General features: G+C 46.2%; 1 protein-coding gene across 3 annotated transcripts in view; it reads left to right on the top strand.

Annotated features, from left to right (window-relative positions):
- Window positions 1-20907, top strand: part of ZFAT (zinc finger and AT-hook domain containing) — a 225937-nt gene that overhangs the window by 3011 nt on the left and 202019 nt on the right. The window contains exon 1 of one of the 3 annotated variants that reach the window (XM_074387175.1): window positions 13691-13709. The exons of the other annotated variants lie outside the window; for them this stretch is intronic. The gene's annotated coding sequence lies outside the window, so the exon portion shown is untranslated. Of the gene's footprint in view, window positions 1-13690; window positions 13710-20907 lie in introns of those variants that run through there. 3 annotated transcript variants of the gene reach the window in all.

The following is a 20907-nucleotide window of genomic DNA, read 5'->3' as shown; positions in this document are numbered from 1 at the left end:
ACAGAGGCTTATTGCAGGAGTTGGCATTAGTCCATTGGAGACAGGCACACCAGGTAAGTGTTCTGTGCAAGCAACAGGCTTATCTGGAATACTGTGGCTCCAAGGAATTCCTGGCATAGTTCCTATCATTGGCATATTTTCACGAGGGCCCTTTCTTCATGTCCTCTTGGCTCCATTTTGTTAGAGTTTGACATGAGTGACTCCATTTTGATAAACGTGAAATGATGTCTTCTCAATTGGTGCCTTTCTTCTCCCATGTTGTTGCTTGTAGAGGGAGAATGAGTTGCCCAGTTGCCCACTTCTCCAATTCTGGAATTTACCTAAGAGTTTTAAAAACCCCTGGACATATGTTGAAGTTTTCTTCAATTTCCAGCTGTACCAAATGAGAGAAGATCATATTTTACAACGTGTTACTGTCAACTCATGGTCAGCTAATTTCTGAAGAGTTTCCGTTTTGGTTAATTTAGGAAAGACAGTACAATGAATGATAATGAGGTGGAGTTGCATGTGGTCTACAGGGCACAGCTGTAGGTGGCAAATGAGCTGAGATGGCCATTGTGTGAGCTGGAGCTCTGTTACCACAGTGCTCCCTTCTCAGTGGGCTTCTCATTTGCCTCTGGTGAAAGGGTTCCTGTTTCTTTTCTCCCCATACCTTGCAATTTACATAACTTTTCAAAGATAGCTATGCTTAAGTAGAATTAAGGTCTTGCCTAGAGCAAGGGCAGTCAAGAATCGGATATATTAAAAAGTCCCCGTAATTGCATTTCCTTTTATAGATAGTTTCAAGCATGCAGCCTCTGAAAAACTCTGCACCAAGGTGGGCTGATTTAATTATGTAGAAGAGATTTAGCCTCGAGTTAAGTTTTCCCTCTCTTCTCAGCTGTTTACCCTGTTAAACTTTCACTGTCTTTGCAATTTCTCAAGGGCAGGCATCAACTTTAAGGGCTGGAACATTTAGGAGGGTGGAAAGAACACATGCTCTGGGCCCAGAGATCTGCTTCTCACCAGCTTCCTGACCTAAGGGAGGTCACAGAGCCCTTGCAACCCCAGTCCCTTCATTGGCAAAGTAGACACAGTCCTGTCACAGATGGCTACTGATGGCGTTCAGGAACTGGGATTTGTCTCTTGCTTCCTAGAACCAGTCTTCCCAGTGTGCATTGCCATCCACTCACTTCTTGAAAGCATTTGTGGATGGAAAGGCAGAGCCTCCCGGGTTCAGGTCATCCTCCCACGTCAGCCTCCAGAACAGCTGGGACTACAGGGGTGCACCACCACACCTGGCTAATTTTTGTATTTTTTGTAGAGGTGGGGTTTCACCAGGTTGACCAGGCTGGTCTTGAACTCAGCCCAAGCGAATCTGCCTGCCTCAGCCTCCCAAAGTGCCAGGATTACAGGCTTGAGTCACTGTGCCGGGCAGAGTAAATTTTTTTTTTTTTTTTGAATAAGTCATTTAAAAAAATTAATTTCTTGACACGAAGTTTTACTCTTGTTGCCGAGGCTGGAGTGCAATGGTGCGATCTTGGCTCACTGCGGCCTCCGCCTTCTGGGCTCTAGTGATTCTCCTGCCTCACCCTCCCAGGTAGCTGGGGTTACAGGCATGTGCCACCACGCCCAGTTCATTTTGTATTTTTAGCAGAGATGGGGTTTCACCATGTTGGTCAGACTGGTTTTGAATTCCTGACCTCAGGAGTTTTGCCCACCTTGGCCTCCCAAAGTGCTGGGATTACAGATGTGAGCCACTGTGCCCGGCCGAGTAATTTTTTTAAAAGAGAAAAAAGAAAGCAGAGCAAAGCAAAATAGACATTTTAGACATCTATTACAGATTTGAAGTTGCTTCCTTTTGTTTCAAGGAATACAAAATACATAGATAATTGAGTTTGCTTGTAAAGATAATACTTGGCATATTAGTAGAAAAACAGGGATTTAAAATTGGGTGACATAATTTTCTTTTTTAAAATTAAAAAAACTGCAACTTGACAAATTATAGTTTTTTCTTTATGGGGCGTAATGCGATGCTATGATTTATGAGTACATTGTGGAATAATTAAATCAAGCTAATTAGCGTATCACCTCAAATAGTTATCATTTTGTGGTAAGTCAACATTTGAAATTTACTCTTAGCAAGTTTGAAATGTACATTATTATGATATTCACCATACTGTGCAATATGTCTCAAAACTATTCCTCTTGTCTAATTGAGGCTTTGTGCCCTTTGATCATCATTTTTTCCTACATCTTCAAGCGCTGATACCCACCGTTCTACTCTCTGCTTTTTTGAGCTGTTGTCCCAAATGACAACAGTTCTTTTTTGCAGCTGAATAATATTCCATTGCGTATATGTATATGCCCCACATTAAAAAACTCATTCATGTGTTATTGGCCACTGAGGTTGATTCAATACTTGGCTATTGTGAATAGCACTACAGGGAACATGGTTCAGTCATCTCTTTCAATATACTGGTTTCAAATCTTTTGGGTTCTTTTAAATCATGTAATACATGGAGCTGCAAAATGTGGAACTCTGGAATCTGGTGCCTTTGTGTTCAACACAGTCTGATCAAGGCAGGATGGGTGGGTTAGGGACCTGTCCTCGGAGGGTGCCGTTGTGTGCTGCAGGTTGTTCGAATAGGAAAGGGGCAGCATCCATGGTGGGCAATGGGAGAAAAGGGGACCAGCTCAGCCATAGGACCTGCAGCCAAGGACCAGGGAGAGCCTGGGGTGTCCTGATGTCTCTGGAGGGCATTTTAATTCAGCCCCAAGCCTTCTTGTAGATCCCTAACTGACTTCCTTCTTGTGGGTAACCCCTCATATAGGCACCGAGGAATGAGAGCTAAGCAGAACCCTGGCACAGTTAGGGCTTGAGGAATATCTCACTTTATAGCGTTACTACTCAGCTATTTCCTTTTATATAATCCTTTACATAATCGTATAGTAGTTTATAGAAATAGGGCTTGAAGTCTCCCTTTATATAATCCTTTATATATAATCATATAATAGTTGATAGTATGAGTGCCTAAATAGTATTTCCCTACATATATACCTATAATTAAATCTTATTTCATAATCGGAGGAATGCCTAGAGTAGACACAGTACAGAGCATGAATTAAGGGATAAGCAGCTTATAATCGGAGGAATGCCTAGAGCAGATACAGTGCAGAGCATGGTTTAAGGGAAAAACAGTTATACCAGGACAAGAAGCCATGGCCCAGGTGGCAGCGTTCAGTATTGTAAAGATACCCACTGTATGGCAGGCTTGGGGCCAGGGCTACTCCTCCTGATAAAGGAGTTGTAGGACCTTGCTCCATTTCTTGTGGAAGGCTACCCTCAGAATGGCAATCCACCTTGGTGACTGTGAACTTTATCAGCTCTTGCTACCGTGTTGCTTGAAAAGCATCTTCCCATAGAACCCATTGGAAGCTGCCAGAAGGTGGCGGTAACCTTGACAGCTCTGTCACTGCTGTGTGACTTAAAGCATTCTCCCATAAATCTTCTTAGAAGTAGTTTCCCTTAGATAGAAGTATTGCACACTGCACCCTCTTCACTTCGCACGGCCCAACTTCAAGCCTCGGTGACCTAATGGGGGTGGACCCCTTACTGCATGCAGCCCTTGCCTTCATGGGAACGGGCCCCTTGCTGTGCACTGTCCACCTCCTGGCCTAGGTGACCTAAAGGGGGTGGACCCTATGTTTTATTGCTCACGACCCTATCACTATCCTTAAAGATGATTTCACTCACTGCCCTGCCCCCTAACCTATACACAATAAATGCTCATGCTTCTGGACATTTGGGGCCTCTCTTGACTCCGCTTGTAGGTGGAGTGGCCCCCTCGAGCCCAGCTGCGTTTTCTTTGTACTTCTGTGTCCTGTCTCTTTATTTCTCGGATCCTGCGCCTCAGCACAGCATAAGGCTCACCCCACGACCCTGTGGGGCCCTCAGCCTTACATCTGGCTCCCAACATGCCCTACACTTCTTAGTATTGGATAGTCTCCTTGTGTCCCTGCTGGTGGGCCTCTTCTTCAGGAGTTGCTGCCATTTCTCTGACCTTTAGGGTTATTATTATTGCTTATTAATTTTTTTTAACTCTCAAGCTGGTCATCAGTTTATTTAGATGTTTATGCCAAACCTTGTGCTGGGATGCAAAGTCCAATATGACATATTCTTTCCTCTTGAGGATTTCATGCAGTCCTGGCAGTGGAAAACAAACTCCTTTAGGAATGGGGCTTGGCGCGATGATGGAAGGAAGCCTTGAGTATTGAGGGCTTCCGACTGGGCGCACCTACCCCAGCCCCGGGGATTCTGGAAAGCTTCCTGAAGGAGATGTTTTGAGCTAGGTCTTATAGGGTCTAGAAGGGACAGTGACACAGGTGTGACCCACTCTTTGTGACCAGGTGAGCACTGAGTCTGGAGAGGGGCACAGGGTGCTGGAGGTCTGTGATGAAGGGCCTTTGAGTAGTGGGAAGCTGTTTTATTTTGGAGACATTGAGGGACAGTAAGATAACAAAGCTGGCCTTTCAGAAAGAAAGATCTCTGTCAGTTGCCAAGAGACAGGTTTTTTTCTTTTTTCTTTATTTTAGGTGTACTATACATATACTGAAATGCATAGGCCTTAAGTGTAGAGTTTGACCACTCACATAACCCACACTCCTAACAATATATTGAACTTTTTTTTTTTTTTTTTTTATCAGCCCAGAAAGCTTTCTCTTGCCCCTTACTGTCTAATTCCTGCTCCTCACCCCAAGCAACAACTAGTCTTTTTTTTTTTTTTGAGATGGAGGCTTGCTCTTGTTGCCCAGGCTGGGGTGCGATGGCACAATCTTGGCTCACTGCAACCTCCGCCTCCCAGGTTCCGGCAATTCCCTTGCCTCAGCCTCCCAAGTAGCTGGGATTACAGGAGCATACCACCACACCTGGCTAATTTCTGTATTTTTAGTAGAGACAGGATTTCACCATTTTGGCCAGGCTGGTATGGACTTCCTGATGTTAAGTGATTTGCCCATCTCAGCCTCCCAAACTGTTGGAATTACAGTTGTGAGCCACTGCGCCGGGCTGCTACCACTAGTCTTGATGTCACCATAGATGAGTGTTTTCTTCTGTAGAATATCATATAATTCTTTTGCGTCTGGTTTCCTTTATTCAGCATAAAGTTTCTGAGATTCGGTAGTTTGTCTCTTTTGTTGTCTGATAGTGTTCTTTTGCATGGATATTGCCACTGTCTACTGCGTTAGTTTTTCGTTATTGGGAATAAAGCTGCAATGAATGTTCCTGTACAAGCCTTTTGGTGGATATTTATTTTCATTTCTTTTGGGTTAATAAGTACTTAGTAGTGGAATTTCTGGGTTTTAGAGTAGTTAAGTTTAACTATTTTTTCCCCAAAGTTTTACCTGTTTGTTGTCAAAAGTTATGTTTAACTTTTTAAGAAACTTCCAAATAGCTTTCCAGAGTAGCTGTATCATTTTATATTTCCACCAGCAATGTTGGAGAATTCCGCTTGCTCTACGTCCTCACCAACATTTGGTGGTGTCAGTCTTTCGTTTTTCCTACTCTAGAGGATATGCAGTGGTATCTCCCTTAATTCGCATTTCCCTGATGGCCAGTGATGTTGAGCATTTTTTCTTGTGTTTATTGACCATGTATGTCATTTTTAGAGAAATGTCTTTTAAAGTCTTTGGCCTATTTTAATAAATTGGAGGCTGAGTGTGGTGGCTTACACCTTTAATCTCAGCATTTTGGGAGGCTGAGGTGGGAGGATTGCTTAAGGGCAGGAGTTCAAGATCAGCCTTGAAAAAAGCCAGGCATGGTAGTGCATGCCTATGGTCCCAGCTAATCAGGAGGCTGACGTGGGAGGATCGCTTGAGCCCAGGAGTTCAAGGCTGCAGTGAGCTGTGAACATGCCACTGCACTCGAGCCTGGGCAGCAGTGAAACAGTTTCTCTAAAAATAAATAAATAGGTAAGTAAATATGTAAATAGGGTTTATTGTCTTTTTGTTACTGGAATATAAGAGTTCTTTATATATTCTGGATATTTGTCTTTTGTTGTTGGGGTGTGTGTGTGTGTGTGTGTGTGTGTGTGTGTGTGTTGTGAATGTTTTCTCCCAATCTCTGCTTACCTATTTGTTTTTTATCTTTTGATGAACAGACGTTTGTAATTTTATTGGAGTTTTATTTGCCATTATTTTTAAATTTATACTAAGTGCTTTTTGTATCTTCTCTTAAGAAATGTTTTCATACTTTAAGGTCACAATGAAAGTCTCCTAAGTTTTTTTTTAAAAGGTTTATATTTCTTGCATTTATTAGGTCTACTGTCTATCTCTAATAAGTTTGTGTATGGAATGAAGTAGGGATTGGGAATGTTTTTTCCTGCATATGGATGTCCAGTTTTTCTAGTCTAGTTTGTTAGAATAACCTTTTCTTCTTCTGTTGAATTATTTTGGCTCTTTTCTTGAAAATTATGTGTGAGGGCCGGGCGTGGTGGCTCAAGCCTGTAATCCCGGCACTTTGGGAGGCCGAGGTGGGTGGATCACGAGGTCAAGAGATCGAGACCATCCTGGTCAACATGGTGAAACCTCGTCTCTACTAAAAATACAAAAAATTAGCTGGGCATGGTAGCACGTGCCTGTAATCCCAGCTACTAAGGAGGCTGAGGCAGGAGAATTGCCTGAACCCAGGAGGCAGAGGTTGCGGTGAGCCGAGGTCGTACCATTGCACTCCAGCCGGGGTAACAAGAGCGAAACCCCGTCTCAAAAAAATAACAACAACAAAAAAAGAAGATTATGTGTGAGTTCACTCCTGAACTTTCTGGTCTGTTCCATTGTTCTGTTTGTTTATTCTTTATCAGCACTATACTGCCTTGATTACTACAGCTTTATAGCAATTTTTGAAATCTAAAGAATAAGCAGGAGAACACTGTTTGGAAGCGCAAAAATGCAGGTAGGGGAGTTTCATTAAGTGCTGTCCTAGTACAGTCCAGGCTGTGGGGATGAGGAAGGATAGATTTAGAGAAATAGTTCAGAGAGGATGCTCCTGAGAATGGTAAGGGATTGGCTTTTACCTTAGGGACCTGCAGGCATTCCATCTGTGTTTGTTTCTAGGGAAAGAGGAATGGTGAATGTAACAGGATCAGGGACATGAAAACTCTGCAGGCTTCATATGTGCAGCCCTGGGTCTATAATTTTCAACTTCCTCCTGTGGTGATAGAGAGACGCATCTTTTGAATTCTGCTTGCTTTTGTTTCTGAGTTCAAGCAAGTGGCTTGTTCAGAGCTAGCCAGGTTCCTGGAAGCACCTTGGGAAGACCCTTCCTCAGGGAGAGAGCCCCACAAGGAACCAGGCTCAGGTAATGCAGGGAACGAGGGTCCTGGGGGGAATTGGAACTGGGTGGAAGTCCTGGTCCTGCTGTCTTACAGCCCTGGGACTTTGGCAAATCTCTTGAGTCACCATCGCCTCCTGTATTATAATTATATGAAAATGGTCCCCGCAGACCTACTAGGTAGCGTGCTCATAGTGCTTCCATAGAGGAGGAGTGGGAACATATTTGGCATATGGCAGGGAACTTTACTCTTTTCCACCCTCTGTCTTTTCCTTCTTCTTTCCCTCTCCTCTTTTCCTCGTCTGTTCTCCCTCTGTCAGTCTTCACCTTCTTGCCCTGAACATTTTATCACTTTTAATAGTATCTGGGAGAATTAAATGCATGAGGAGGGATTGGGTCCAATCCTTCATCATGCAGTTGCAGGGGAATAAGATGGGGCCTGGTCATAATAACTATCATTTCTGCAGAGCTGCTCAGTCAGGTGCTTCGCACCCATTCTTTAGTTTATTCTTCACAAAAGCTCTGCAAGGTGGGCTTATTATCTTTGCTTTGCAAGTGAGGGTACAGAAGCTCAGGCTGGTCCCTCTGGCTGTCCAGCCCCACTCAATCTCTCCCTACTGCTATTGGCCATCTGCGTTTGCTGATGTGGTCATAAACATCTCTGAAGTGCCTTCTGTGTGTGAGGCCCTATCTGGGCTGCGTGCAATGACCAAGGCACGAGCCATTAGGTGGCTCTACAGTGTTACTCACATATCCTCTTTGGGAATGGTACTCCCAGGAGTTAGGCATTGAGGGGGCCTTGAGAATTGCTCTGAAGGAACTCATAGTCTGTAAGGCAGACAAAACTAATTAAAATGAGCAAAAGATTTGAAAGGTACTTTAACAGAAGAATGCATACAAATTCCCAGTAACATATGAAAAGATGCTCAACATTATTAGTTCTTAGGAAAATGCAAATTAAAATCACAATGAGATACTACTACATACCCACTAGAATGGTGAATGTTAAAAAGACAATCCCAAGTGCTGATGAGAATGTGAAGCAGCTGTAACTGGTACATCATTGGTAGGAATGCAAAATGGTACAACTCCTTTGGTAAATAGTTTGCTGGCTTCTTAAAATGTTGGGTGTACACTTATGTATAGTCTGCTTTTATGCAGCTGATAAAGACATACCAGAGAGTAATTTATAAAGAAAACGAGGTTTACTGGACTCACAGTTTCACATGGCTGTAGAGACCTCACAATCACGGCAGAAGGTGAAAGGCATGTTTTACTTGGCCGCAGGCAAGAGAGAATGAGAACCAAGAGAAAGGGGAAGCCTCTAATGAAACCATCAGATCTCATGAGACTTATTCACTACCATGAGAACAGTATGGGGAAAAAGAGCCCCCATGATTCAATTACCTCCCACTGGGTTCCACTCACAATATGTGAGAATTATGGGAGCTACAGTTCAAGATGAAATTTGGGTGAGGACATAGCCAGACCATATCAACTTATGCTTATTAAAACTTAGCTATTCTACTCCAAGGAAAATGAAGCCTATCTATCTGATGATAGGTATGCACATATTCATAGCAGCTTTATTTGTAATAGTCCTGTCTTCTGATTTCTGTTGCTTATAACAGAATACCTGAAATTTGGTAATTTATAAGGAAAGGAATATATTTCTTACAGTTTTGGAGGTTGAGAAGGCCAAGGTCAAGGGGCTGCATCTGATGAGGGCCTTCTTGCTGGTGTGTACTCTCTGAAGAGTCCCAAGGTGGCACAGGGTATCAATGGCAAGTTTGCTAATGTATTATGATCAGGACTCTCTTTCTCTTTTTATAAAGCTACCAATTCTATTCCCATGATAACCCATCAGTCCATTAACCCTTTAATTCATTCATGTGAGCAGAGCCATCATGGTCCAATCACATCTTAAAGGCCCCACCTGTCAACACTGCACATTGGGGATTAAGTTTCAACATGCATTTTTGGAGGGAACATTGAAACCATAGCAAGCCCCAAACTGGAACCAGCCCAAATGATCATCAGCTGGTAAATAGCTAAACAAATTCTGGCATGTCCATACAAAGGAATACTACTTGGCAATGCAAAAGGATGAAAAGTGATGCAGGCAGCAACCTGGACTAATCTCAAGGGTGTGTTAAAGAAGCCAGACACGAAAGACAACAAACTTTGAGGATGGGAGAAATTAGAACCTTTGTTCACTATTTAATGGACTGTACAACAATGCAGGTGCTGTGGAGAACAGTATGGAAATTTCTCAAAAAAATTAAAAATAGAATTACCATATGATTCAGCAATTTCACTTCTTGGAATATATTTCCCAAGATTGAAAGCAGAGTCTCAAAGAGATATTTGTATACCCATGTTCATAACAATGTTATTCATAATAGCTAAACCGTGGAAACAAACCAAGGGATGAAAGGCTAAGCAAAATGTAGTGTTAGTGTTTAATAGACATAGAGTTTTGGTTTTATAAGATGAAAAAGTTCTGGTGATGGATGGTTGAGATGGCTGCAAAACAATGTGAATGTCTCTAATGCCATTGAACTGTATACCTAAAAATAGTTAAGATGGTAAGTTTGATGTGTATTTACCATAAACACACATTTACATGGGGACGCAGGGGAGGGCACTGACTGCAGAGGCACAGGGAGCTTGGTGGGGCACTTGGGAACGGTCTGTGTCTTGACTGTGGTGATGGCAGCACAACCCTTTCCTTTGATTTAAACTTACTCATTTGTACAAGGATCCTGAGTAGTGCTAGAAGCTTGTACAAGGTAGAGTAGGAGGGTTAGTGACATGGTCACTGTCAGTCACTTCTGCCTGGGCTGGGCGAGGGGCTCAGGAAGCCATAGGATGATGCTTGAGAAGAGTGATCAGACCAAGGGGGCACAGCAGGCAGCAAGGCAGGGAAGCATGAAGAGCCCAGGGTGATCAGCCTCTGCCATCCCGTGGGCTGGGCAGACCTCCTCTGAGATGGGGCAGTCATAGCCCAGAGTCCGACAGGGAACCTCCAGGTCCTCGTGTGTTCTTTGTACCGGGGTGAGGCCTGAGCTGCTGAGCCCTGGGGTGGAGGGAGGGGAATGTGCACAGCCCACCACTCTCTTGCGGGAGCTGCCAGCACCTGAGCCATCCAGTAACCTCTGGCTTGCGAGGCCCTGCCCACTTCCTGAGTCTGCCTCCTTCAGCAGGGCCAACTCACCAGCCATCTAGTCAGCCTTTCTCTCCTCTCCTTGGCCTTGCTTATTCCTGAGTTGGGCGTCTGTGGGGTCCCCCACCCCAGAAATGTGGACTCCGGGAAATAGCACCGGCTTTGGAGTCCCAGAGACCTAGCTTTGCATTTTAGACCCAGAATGTGATAGTTCTTGTGACTTCCTTGAGCCTCAGTTTCCATATATACAAAATTGTAGCTAAACATGTCTTCATCTGAGGATTTTATTCATGGAAGCACCAAATTGGGTGAGGTACACACTGAACTGGCTGGTGCTCAGAAGTGTTTTTGAGGTGACCTTGAGAGTTCTTGTTGAGCGAGCCCATATTGAACCCAAGTGCCCAAGACTCTATCACTGGCTGCTTGTGGCTTTTCAAAGTCTGTCACGGAGTATCACTGCCTGACAGTGCACAGGACTTGCAGCTGTCCTTGGCTCCACTGCCTGTATGCCACTTAGCTCCCCATGGCTGCATGCCAGGCTTCCGCCTGAGCCGAGGCTCCTGCCCTGGTGCCTTGTCCATCTGAACAGCATGAAGCTCCAGCACTCATGTTCTTCACCACCAGAGAGGTTATCTGCAATCACAGCCTCCACCGTGGCCCAGTGCTGTGTGAGGGGCTCTCTAGCCATTGTGCTCTGCCAGCATAATTGCAGTTCTCTGATGTTGGGATATTATCTTTGATTTACAGACAAAGAAACAGAGGGTCAGAGAGGATTGGTCACATGCTGGTAGGTGGGCAAACCAGGATTTGAGCTTTGCACTGTGTAATCCCAAACCAAACTGTGCTCTTTTCAGGACACTGAGTGGTATCTGTCACATTTCCTGAGTACTGGGCTGTCAGCACTTCCCACTCTACCTCAATTTAACGAGGACACAAGTAGGCAGATGCTGTGATTGCCATTATACAGATTAGGAAACTGGGGCTCAGCAGGGCAGAGTAGTGGCACAGAGTACCCTAGGAATGCAGCCAGACTCGCCCAGGTCAGTGTGGTCCCAAAGCACAGGTCTTTGTGCGTGCAGGCCATTGGTTAGCTCTTTTATCTCCTCTTTTGTCATTGCTTTCAGGTCTCCGTTTCTTTCCCTCTTTAGGTCCTATTGTTTCTTAGTGACTGATAGAAGCATTTCATACTTTGGGGTTATTAAGCCTTTCCTGCCGGAGTTTGCTGTTTGTCCTTCTGGTGGGTTTGACCTACTCTCAGGTGTGGACCCTGACTTTATCCTTGGTTCCCTATGGAATGTGGGGTGGGGTGAGGGGCAGTGATTAAGATCACTGGACTTTAGGGAAATGTGGGAATATGGAGATACAGTTGCAGAAATACGAGGTGCCTTGGAACGTCAGGCTTTGATTCTGCCTTTTTAATGTCAGTCTCACTCTCCGCCTCTTTCTCCTGCTCTAAATTTTTAGAAGACAAATGTTTCTTTGATCTTTGCTCTGTAATAGGAAGACTAAGAAATGCCTACAGAAGGGCTTGAATTGGGAATAGAGCTTTGGTGATGGGAACTGATGGCTAGACATCAGGTAGGCGGGAACATTGATGGGATTTGGTGACAACTTCTTGGTGCCCTTCCAGGGGAGGAGTCAAAGGTGAAAGAGTGGCCAGGAGGGTGTTGTGCCCTGGATCCCTGGGGGAGCCTGGGAGGCTGGTTCTGTTGAGTGGGAGGAGAGTTCCTTTTTGGGACATAGTGGCTTGACGGTTCAGCCGAGCTTCCGAGGCTTCCACCAGAATGGGATTGCTCTTCAGTTCAGAATTCCTTAGGAAGCCTTCTGGAATGTCTGAATAGTCAGCTGTCCTACGCTGTCAGGTCCTCCCGTTGCCTCTCCTGGGCACACTCTCCATCTCTTTCAACTTCCCTTGCCTCCTCCTTGCCTCCTTCTTTTCATATTAGTTGGGTGGTCCTCCTCCTCCTCCTCCTCCTCCCCCCCCCCCTTTTTTTCTGAGATGGGGAGTCTGGAGTGAAGTGGCACGATCGATCTCGGCTCACTCGTCTCTGCCTCCTGGGCTTAGCTGATTCTCCTGCCTCTGCCTCCAGAATAGCTGGGACTACAGGCATCTGCCACCACACTCAGCTATTTATTTATTTATTTATTTTGGGTATTTTTAGTAGAGATGGGTTTTGCCATGTTGACCAGGCTGGTCGCGAACTCTTGACCTCAGGTAGTCCACTCCCCGCGGTTTCCCAAAGTGGTAGGATTACAGGCGTGAGCCACAGCGCCCGGCTGCAGTCGAGCCATTCTTCTGCGTGTTTCTGACTGGCCCTGGTGGCTCCGTTATCCCAGGGCTTCCGGAGTTTTTTCTGTGTGCGCGGCTGAACAGGTGGGAGGTGCTATGTGACTTGAGGGTCTGTTGCCCAGCACTGGGTATGTTAAATATTGTTGGACTGGCTGGGTGTGGTGGCTCACGCCTATAATCCCAGCACTTTTGGAGTCCGAGGCGGCCGGATCACTTGCAGCCAGGGATTTGAGACCAGCCTGGTTAACATGGTGAAACCCCATCTCTACTAAAAGTACGAAAGAGTTAGCCAGGCGTGGCAGCGAGCACCTGCAGTCCCAGCTACTCTGGAGGCCAAGGTGGGAGGATCCCTTGAACTTGGTGGGCGGAGTTTGCAGTGAGCGGAGAGCGCGCCACTTCACTCCAGCCTGGGCGACAAAGCGGGACTCGTCTCCAAGACAAAACAAAAAAATTGTTAGATGAGGTTCCTGAGAGGAAGTCAGAATTTTTAATATGCCCGAGAAAGATACGTGGCATCCAAGTTTTCCTAGACTTGGGGGCTTCTCGCCTGTGACCTCCTGAGACTGGAGCCGCCGGGACACAAAGGAGGGCCCCCTGCTGGGCGGGGTTGGGGGGGCAGGTACAAGCCATAGGCCACGCCCCCTCAGAGTGCTGGTTGGTCTGTGGATGGCATCATGTGCTCATTCTGGACCAATCAAAGCCTTCTGTGGTTGCAGGACGCGCGTTCCACCCGGGCAGGGCTGTGACGCGTATTGAGGAGAAGCGCGGATGGGTGGCGCCTGCCGGGGATAAGTAGGGTGGTGGGGCTGCCTAGGAGAGTGCGGGCGTCTGCGAAGGAAGGGTATAGATGGAGAGGAGGTGGCCTCACCTCCACGTGCTCCATGGGAAGCCGCGGAGGCAAGGCGCATGGCATCCTTCCCACTCTGCTATCGGTGGAGGCTTACGAGGTAATTCTCCCGATGCGAGTTTCCACTCTGCATTCTCCTGTCGGTTCCTTGGTGACTGGAGGCGTCTGGGCCGTTCTCAGCTCCTGGCCACCTATAGCAACCCGTGGCAGGAGTACCGTGCTGCTCCTCCGCAGGGTGGCACGGGCCTCGGGGGCTGCCTTGGTTGGCTAGAGACGCGGGCAGGGCCTAGGGGTCTCCTTGGTTAGAGACGGCCAGGGCCTGGGGCTGGCACCTCCTTGGTTAGAGACTTGGGGGTCTGGGGATGGCGCCTCCTCGGTTCGAGATGGGGCCTGGGTCTAGGGATGGCTCCTACTTGGTTAGAGATGTGGGCAGGGCCTGAGGGCATTGCCTCCTTGGTTAGAGAGTGTCTGGGGGTGGTGCGTCACTGGTTAGAGATGGTGGGGCTTGCGGATGGCTCTTCCTTGGGTACAGATGCGGGTAGAGCCTGGGGGCAGCGCCTCCTTGGTTAGAGACGCTGCCTTTACCTGGGGGTGCTGGTGCCTCCTTGGTTAGAGACGCAGGCAGGGCCTGGGGGCGGTGCCGCCTTTGTTAAAGATGGCCCAGGCCTGGGAGGTGGCGCCACCTTGGTTAGAAATGGGGGGGGGGACCTGGGGGTAGCTCCTCCTTTGTTAGAGATGGCTGGGTCTGGGGGTGGCACATCCTTAGTTAAGGAAGGAGGGCCCGTGCATGACAGCCGTAGAGTGGCTCTTGCCTTTCAGAGAACAAAGAGGGAAAGGGCAAGAGGTGTGGGTTTTGCTCAAGAGCATGGCCAGGGCCCCTGCTGGGAGCAGAGCCAGGCTTCTCACGTCTCAGAGCTTCCGTAAGGGCCTTCCTGGCTGGAGGGCCTCATGGGGAGGATGTGGACCCAACCCCCTTACCCTGGGCCTGGAGTGAGCTCCTCTCCACTGCAGCCTGGGCCGTGCCTGGCCGGGAAACCTTGGGGGTGGCTGGTTCGCTCTCCTCTGGCTGCTGCCTTCTTCTGGGTTCTCACTGCCTGGCTCCCTCTCCTGAAGCTCTGAGACCCATCAGTTTGTGGGGAGATCGTCCTGCTGTGTGGCGCTGTGGATATGAGAATCCTCCCTTTCCTAGGCGACTTCATGGTTTTTTTTTTTTTTTTCAATGTGGAGATGTCTTTTGAGAACTAATTTTCCAAGTTTTAGAAAAAGACCTTAGATGTATAATGAGGAAACATGTGGGGAATTGTAGTTACAGTGTAACTATAGACTTTATTGTTTTTTCTATTTAATATTCCAGATGTCTTGTAGGGAGAAAGGCTTTGGTTACATGGACACCTTTTATTATTTTTTCTTTGAGCCGGGAGTCTCGCTCCGTTATTAGGCTGTAGTGCAGTGGCATGATCTCAGCTCACTGCAACCTCCGCCTCCCAGGTTCAAGTTATTCACCTGCCTCAGCCTCCTGAGTAGCTGGGACTACAGGCGCACACCACCACATTCAGCTAATATTTTGTATTTTTAGTAGAAATGAGGTTTCACCATGTTGGCAAGGATGGTCTCCATCTCCTGACGTGATCTGCCCGCCTTGGCCTCCTGAAGTGCTGGGATTACAGGCATGAGCCACTGCGCCCGTTGGACACCTTTTATTCTTTGAGCCAGCTTGATTTGAGGATTCCAGTGGGTAGAGGACACAGGAGCACACGAGAGCTGAAGTTTCTGCAAATAAAAGAGCACGGATTTGGAGCTTATGGAGCCTTCAGAGAGGCGGGGAAGACCTGGCAGTGGGAAGGAGAGGCGAATGAGCCAAGTGGATGGCTGAAGGGAGCCTGTTCCATTCTTCAAATACTGAAGGCATGTTGGAGATAGACTTTGTTCTCATGTCACCTTTTATTATGACATGATTTATACTTACAGAAAAATGGAAAGAGTAGTACAGAAACTTCCTGTGGCCTTCACTCAGTGTCTTGAGTGTTAGTGCTTTACTACATTGCTTTGTCCTCTCAGCCATTTGGGATAAAGTTGCAGAACTAATGCACCTTTACCTATTCCTAAGTATCTTCAGTGTTTGTTTCCTAAACACAAGGAAACCACGTTTCAGTTATCAAAATGAGAAACAACATCAGTGCAGTGATCCTCCTCAGGTTCCACTGACTGGCCCAGCGGCACCCTTGACCACAGAAGAACACCCCAGCCGCACACTGCATTTCCTCGCCACGTCTCTTCGCTCTGAATCTGGAGCACTTCCTCTGGCCTTGTGTTTCACGGCATCAATATTTTTGTGGAGTATGGGCCAGTTATTCTGTAGACTCTACCTCCTTTTGGCTTTGTGTAATGCTGCCTCGTGAGTGGATTTAAATTCTGCATTTCTGGGCAGGAATGCCAAGAAATAATGCTGCATTCTCAGCCCACCATAGCAGGAGGCATGTGATCGTGATTTGTCCCATTACTGGTGATGCTATGCATATGAGGAGGTCAGGTTTCTCCACTGCGACATTACTGTATTTCCCCTTTGTAATGAAATGCCTTACGGTGAGGGTGAACCAGCCATGGCCCAGGCTTCCCTGCCAGGCGCAGCCCAGGCTGCAGTGGAAAGGAGCTCACTCCAGGCCCAGGGTAAGGGGGTTGTATACACCTTCTCCCCATGAGGCCCCTGGCCAGGAAGGCGCTTACGGAAGCTCTGAGACGTGAGAAGCCTGGCTCTGCTCCCAGGAGGGGCCCTGGCCATGAGCAAATCCCACACTCATTTATCCTGCTACTCCTCACTCCAAGGATGTTTTTTATTCGGTAGTTTCAGTATCCGTTGATGATTCTTGCCAGAGTTGGGTAGCATTAGGATGGCTGCTACATGATGGGTTTCTAGTTCGGTCATTTCTTCTGCATTTACTAGTTGTCATCTCCCACCCCCCATTTTATTGAGTTATAATTACCAAAAATTATATGTCAGTAAGGTATACAATACGATGCTTTGATGTAGGCATACGTAGTGAAATGATTACCATAATTAGCATAGCCGTACCTCACATTATCATTTGGTTTTATTAGTTGTCTGTGTAAGCAAGAACGTTCTCTTTTCCTTTATCTATTTATATTTCTGTAGACTCAGGAATGCTTATTTTAGTCAGTGGTCTATAATCCTTTCTCATTGTTTAATTTGGTGCTCAGATGGCCCTATATTGGGCCAGTTGCATTAAAGTGGGCCTTGATATTCTTTGAGTGTGCCCCCGCTTTTGTGAGGACTTCCTTACTTTCTGGTACAAGATATTCTGGGCTCATTCTGTGCTTTCCCTATTCGGCTCTGGAATCAGCTGTTTCTACAAGGAGACCTGGTTTCTTTTAGTGGAGAGTGGCATTTAGAAACTGAGATCCGGGGAATAGATGAGCTGGGTGTCATTGCTTCTCCTCACCCTCAGAAACACAGCTAGGAAACAGAGGTGTGTATGTATGTATACCTTAGATACATACATGCATCTAAACTCAGACACGCCTACGCAATCTGTATTCCCCCCCCCCCCCCTTTTTTTTTTGAGACAGAGTTTCGCTTGTTATCCAGGCTGGAGTGCAATGGCGCGATCTTGGCTCACCGCAACCTCTGCCTCCTGGGTTCAGGCAATTCTCCTGCCTCAGTCTCCTGAGTAGCTGGGATTACAGGCACGCACCACCATGCCCAGCTAATTTTTTGTATTTTTTGTAGAGATGGGGTTTCACCATGTTGACCAGGATGGTCTCGATCTCTTGACCTCGTGATCCACTCCCCCTCGGCCTCCCAAAGTGCTGGGATTACAGGCTTGAGCCACCGCGCCCGGCCTGTATTTCCCTCTTAAAAATCGTTGAGTTCACGTGGATTTTTCCAGTTGCAATTCAACAACACAGAGTATATTCTATCCTTTCTCCTTTTCGTATTTATAACACTCTTCTCTGACAAAGAAAAATCTAGACCTCAGTATCCACAGTATAGTTACTTATTTGCTCAACCCTGGAATATACTAAAAATAGTTTCAGAATCAGGAAGCCATGTCATTGTGAAAAGGAAGCCTGCTACCTAGAGTTCAGTATTTAATTAGAGCTCTTCTCTTTGTCCGAGGCATATGGTGTAAACAGCAACTTCCGAAGTTCCTTGGGTTCGTGGTCTCTTATTTCAGTGCAATTATGGTTATTCATTTAAAGTATGGTTTTGTTCATTTGTATGTATTTTGTTTTAGGGTTTCCTACCATACTTGTTTATTTTATTTACTTTCATTCTTTTACTATGTGAATTTTGGAGGTGAGTGTCTTTCAGTGAAAGGACTGAGTTTTGCTTCTTTTTGCTTATGAGGCATGAACAGGGAATGGCAGAGGGCTGAGGGTGTGAGTTTCCAGGAAGGAGTAGAAGTCCTGAGTGGCTATGGCACTAAAGGGACTTACCCCGTTGAGGTAGGGCAGAGGCGCACCTGCTGACACCTGGATTCTGAAACTCTTCAGCGAGCGTCTTTCTTCCAGCTTTGTTTTGGTTCTGGTTTCTCTTCCTTCAAACCACCATTCTGATTTACATTTATTCCCATTTTATAAATGAGGAGTCAGAGGATCAGAGAAGTTGTGTTTTCTCCGTTGCTGGGGATTGGACTGGGGGCTTTCCCACCCTGAGCCTGGGCTTTCTTCCTTGGCACACCATCTCCTTTTTCTATGAAGTGAAAGTTAGGAATGACTTGGTGTGGATTATTCTCAGGGATTCTTAGGTGAACACTCTGGAAGTGTTCCGGTCTTCATGACAAAGGAAATGTGGCATTTTTTTGGTTTATAGGTAAATATCTTTCATGTCTTTAACATGGATGGATCTTTTAAAGCACTTTACTGTATTTTGAATTAAATGATATTGATGATTTTGGAGCTTACAGTCTATTGACGGAGACAGGTTAAACCAATACATACACCATTAAATACATGATGACAAATTATGGTCATACTACCAGGCAAATAAGCCGGAGGGAGTATTGGAGACCTCATTAATATTGAAGGGGATTTACGAAAAGTCTCTCTGAGAAAGCTAGGATGGATCTGAGACTTGAAGAATGAGGTTCCTGAATTAATAAAAAGCCTGAAAACCACTGAGCAGGTGCTTGCTTACCTGTCGTCCTCACCTTGCAAAATTGCAAGCCCGCAGGCAAGAACAAGTGCCCTGTGGCCAGAGTTCTCTTTTGTCCTTCATCGCCCCCTAGGGGACATGTGTGTCAATGGACCTGCTACACTGTGTCTGTGGAGGCGCCGGCTGCAGTGGAGACTGGCCACCTGGCCACCACTGCAGTGCCTAAGCATGGGGCTGAAGGGCCGGGACGCCAGGCCTTCAGGGGAGAAGGCCAAGGGCCACTGGATAGCTTCTTCAGATGCTTAACAGCACTTGGCTATGGGAGGGACTAGCCTTGCCAGGGACACCCTGAGGCTGTACTGGTCTAGCAGTGAGGGAGAAGGGGGCAGGTTTTCTGAGGCTCCCAGTGGTGTAAACACAGGTGGCAGCCACCCACAGTGATGCCTGTGCATCGAGCAGAGGGTCGGGTAGGACTTTCTGATCTTGTTTACACACTGGCTGGGAAGCTGGACTCGGACACTGTCCTTTCCAACAGCAAGTGTCTACAAAACCAGATCATAAATAACACCACAGTCACATAGAATTATTCTCATGAACAAAGTGGAATTACTTATTTATGTTCCTGGAGGGGAGGCTCTGTGTCTTCCTCATTTCTGATTGCACCTAGCATGGTGTGTGACAGATGTCAGGCATTCATTCAGTGTTGAATTATGCGGCCAATGCACATAAGTTAAAAGAATTCTGCTCCTTTTTCCTAATAAGAACTGAACTCCGGGTATTTGGAGAATACGTTAAGTATTTATTTTATACTTTGGCTACCAGGAAAAATGGGCCAGAGCATTTTGGTAGGCTGGGAATGGGTCAGGGGGATGGTTTGGAGAATTTTTCTTTTTCCAGTGGCTCTCTTTTCTTAAATTTAAAGATCTATTCTGGAATTTGAAAAGACCCTAGACACACCTAAATATTAAGGGGAAGTTCTTTGTTCAGGAATTAATTTTGAAAATCAGAACATTTTATATAACCAAGGCCAATCTCAGATTTTGATAAAGTGAACATTTGGAGTTGAGTTTGAATGTTTTCCACATCTGCCTCCAGTTCCTGCCCAGTTGTTATTTCTTTTGATTAAGGACCTCAGGATCCCTGAGCACACAGCTAGCTTTTAAACCTGTGACAGTAATAAATGAAAATGTTCCTCTGTCATCTACCTTTAATATAACAGTGTAGACAAGGACTCTGGTCTGCAGGTTCTAAGTTTGCTAATTCTTTGTCTCGATTTTCCTAACTCATTGAATCCCAAAGAGTTTGGGGGTGGTAGAAGCCTTTTCCTACCCTGCTGGAGGTCAGGGAGTAGGACCTGTGTAATACATTTCTCTTGGCAGCCTGGTATTCTGGAAATAATTCAAATACTGGACTCGTGCCTACTCCAAACTTTGATGTGCTCCAGGTGAAAAGTAACACACTGGCTATTGAACACTTAGTACAAGGGATTAAAAATTTCTCATTGATCTTTAAAAGTGAATTATAAGTTGAATGATTCTATTTTGGATACACTGGGTTACAGAAAACATCATTAAAATTATTTTTAAAATTCTTTTTAATTTTCATATGGCTACTAGAAAATCGGACAGCACTGGCCTGGGCAAAGCATCCAGCCCCTTGCTCCATGCTTTCACAGGCCTGGGCTGGAGGGGGTCCTTTCGCAGAGTCACACATCTGTCTGTGTCCTCCACTCAGGACGTGTCCTTGGCAGGGGTCATCTCCAGGAACAGTGCTGGCACCTCTTAAGAACTAAGCAGCTGTTGCCTGAATTCTGGACCTTACGTGTTGTTTACAAGCCTGTTTCACCTGGCAGATTGAACACCTTGACAGCTAGAAATTCTGCTTGTTTGTTTTTCTCTCTCATAGCTCCCTCTGCTCTCCATGGTAATTTGCAAATCACATCTTTGTTTATTTAAAACATCCCCGAATTAGGAGAAGGAGGCTGAGTGGAGTCGGCATTTCTAAGGACTTGGGTTTGGTCTGGCGGGAATTCTCACCCACCATGGTGCTGGTGCAGGGCAGGTTCTTAGCTTTACTCAGGAGGGAATTCAAGAGTGAGCTGGTGGTAGTAGAAAGCAGCTTTGTTGAGGCAGTGACAGTGCTACCGCTCCTGTGGAGTGGGGCCACCCCACAGGCGGAGCGCCAA

Source organism: Saimiri boliviensis, chromosome 15, assembly GCF_048565385.1.
Source record: "Saimiri boliviensis isolate mSaiBol1 chromosome 15, mSaiBol1.pri, whole genome shotgun sequence".
In the NCBI taxonomy this organism is placed as follows: domain Eukaryota; kingdom Metazoa; phylum Chordata; class Mammalia; order Primates; family Cebidae; genus Saimiri; species Saimiri boliviensis.
This window is presented reverse-complemented; position numbering and strand designations above follow the sequence as displayed.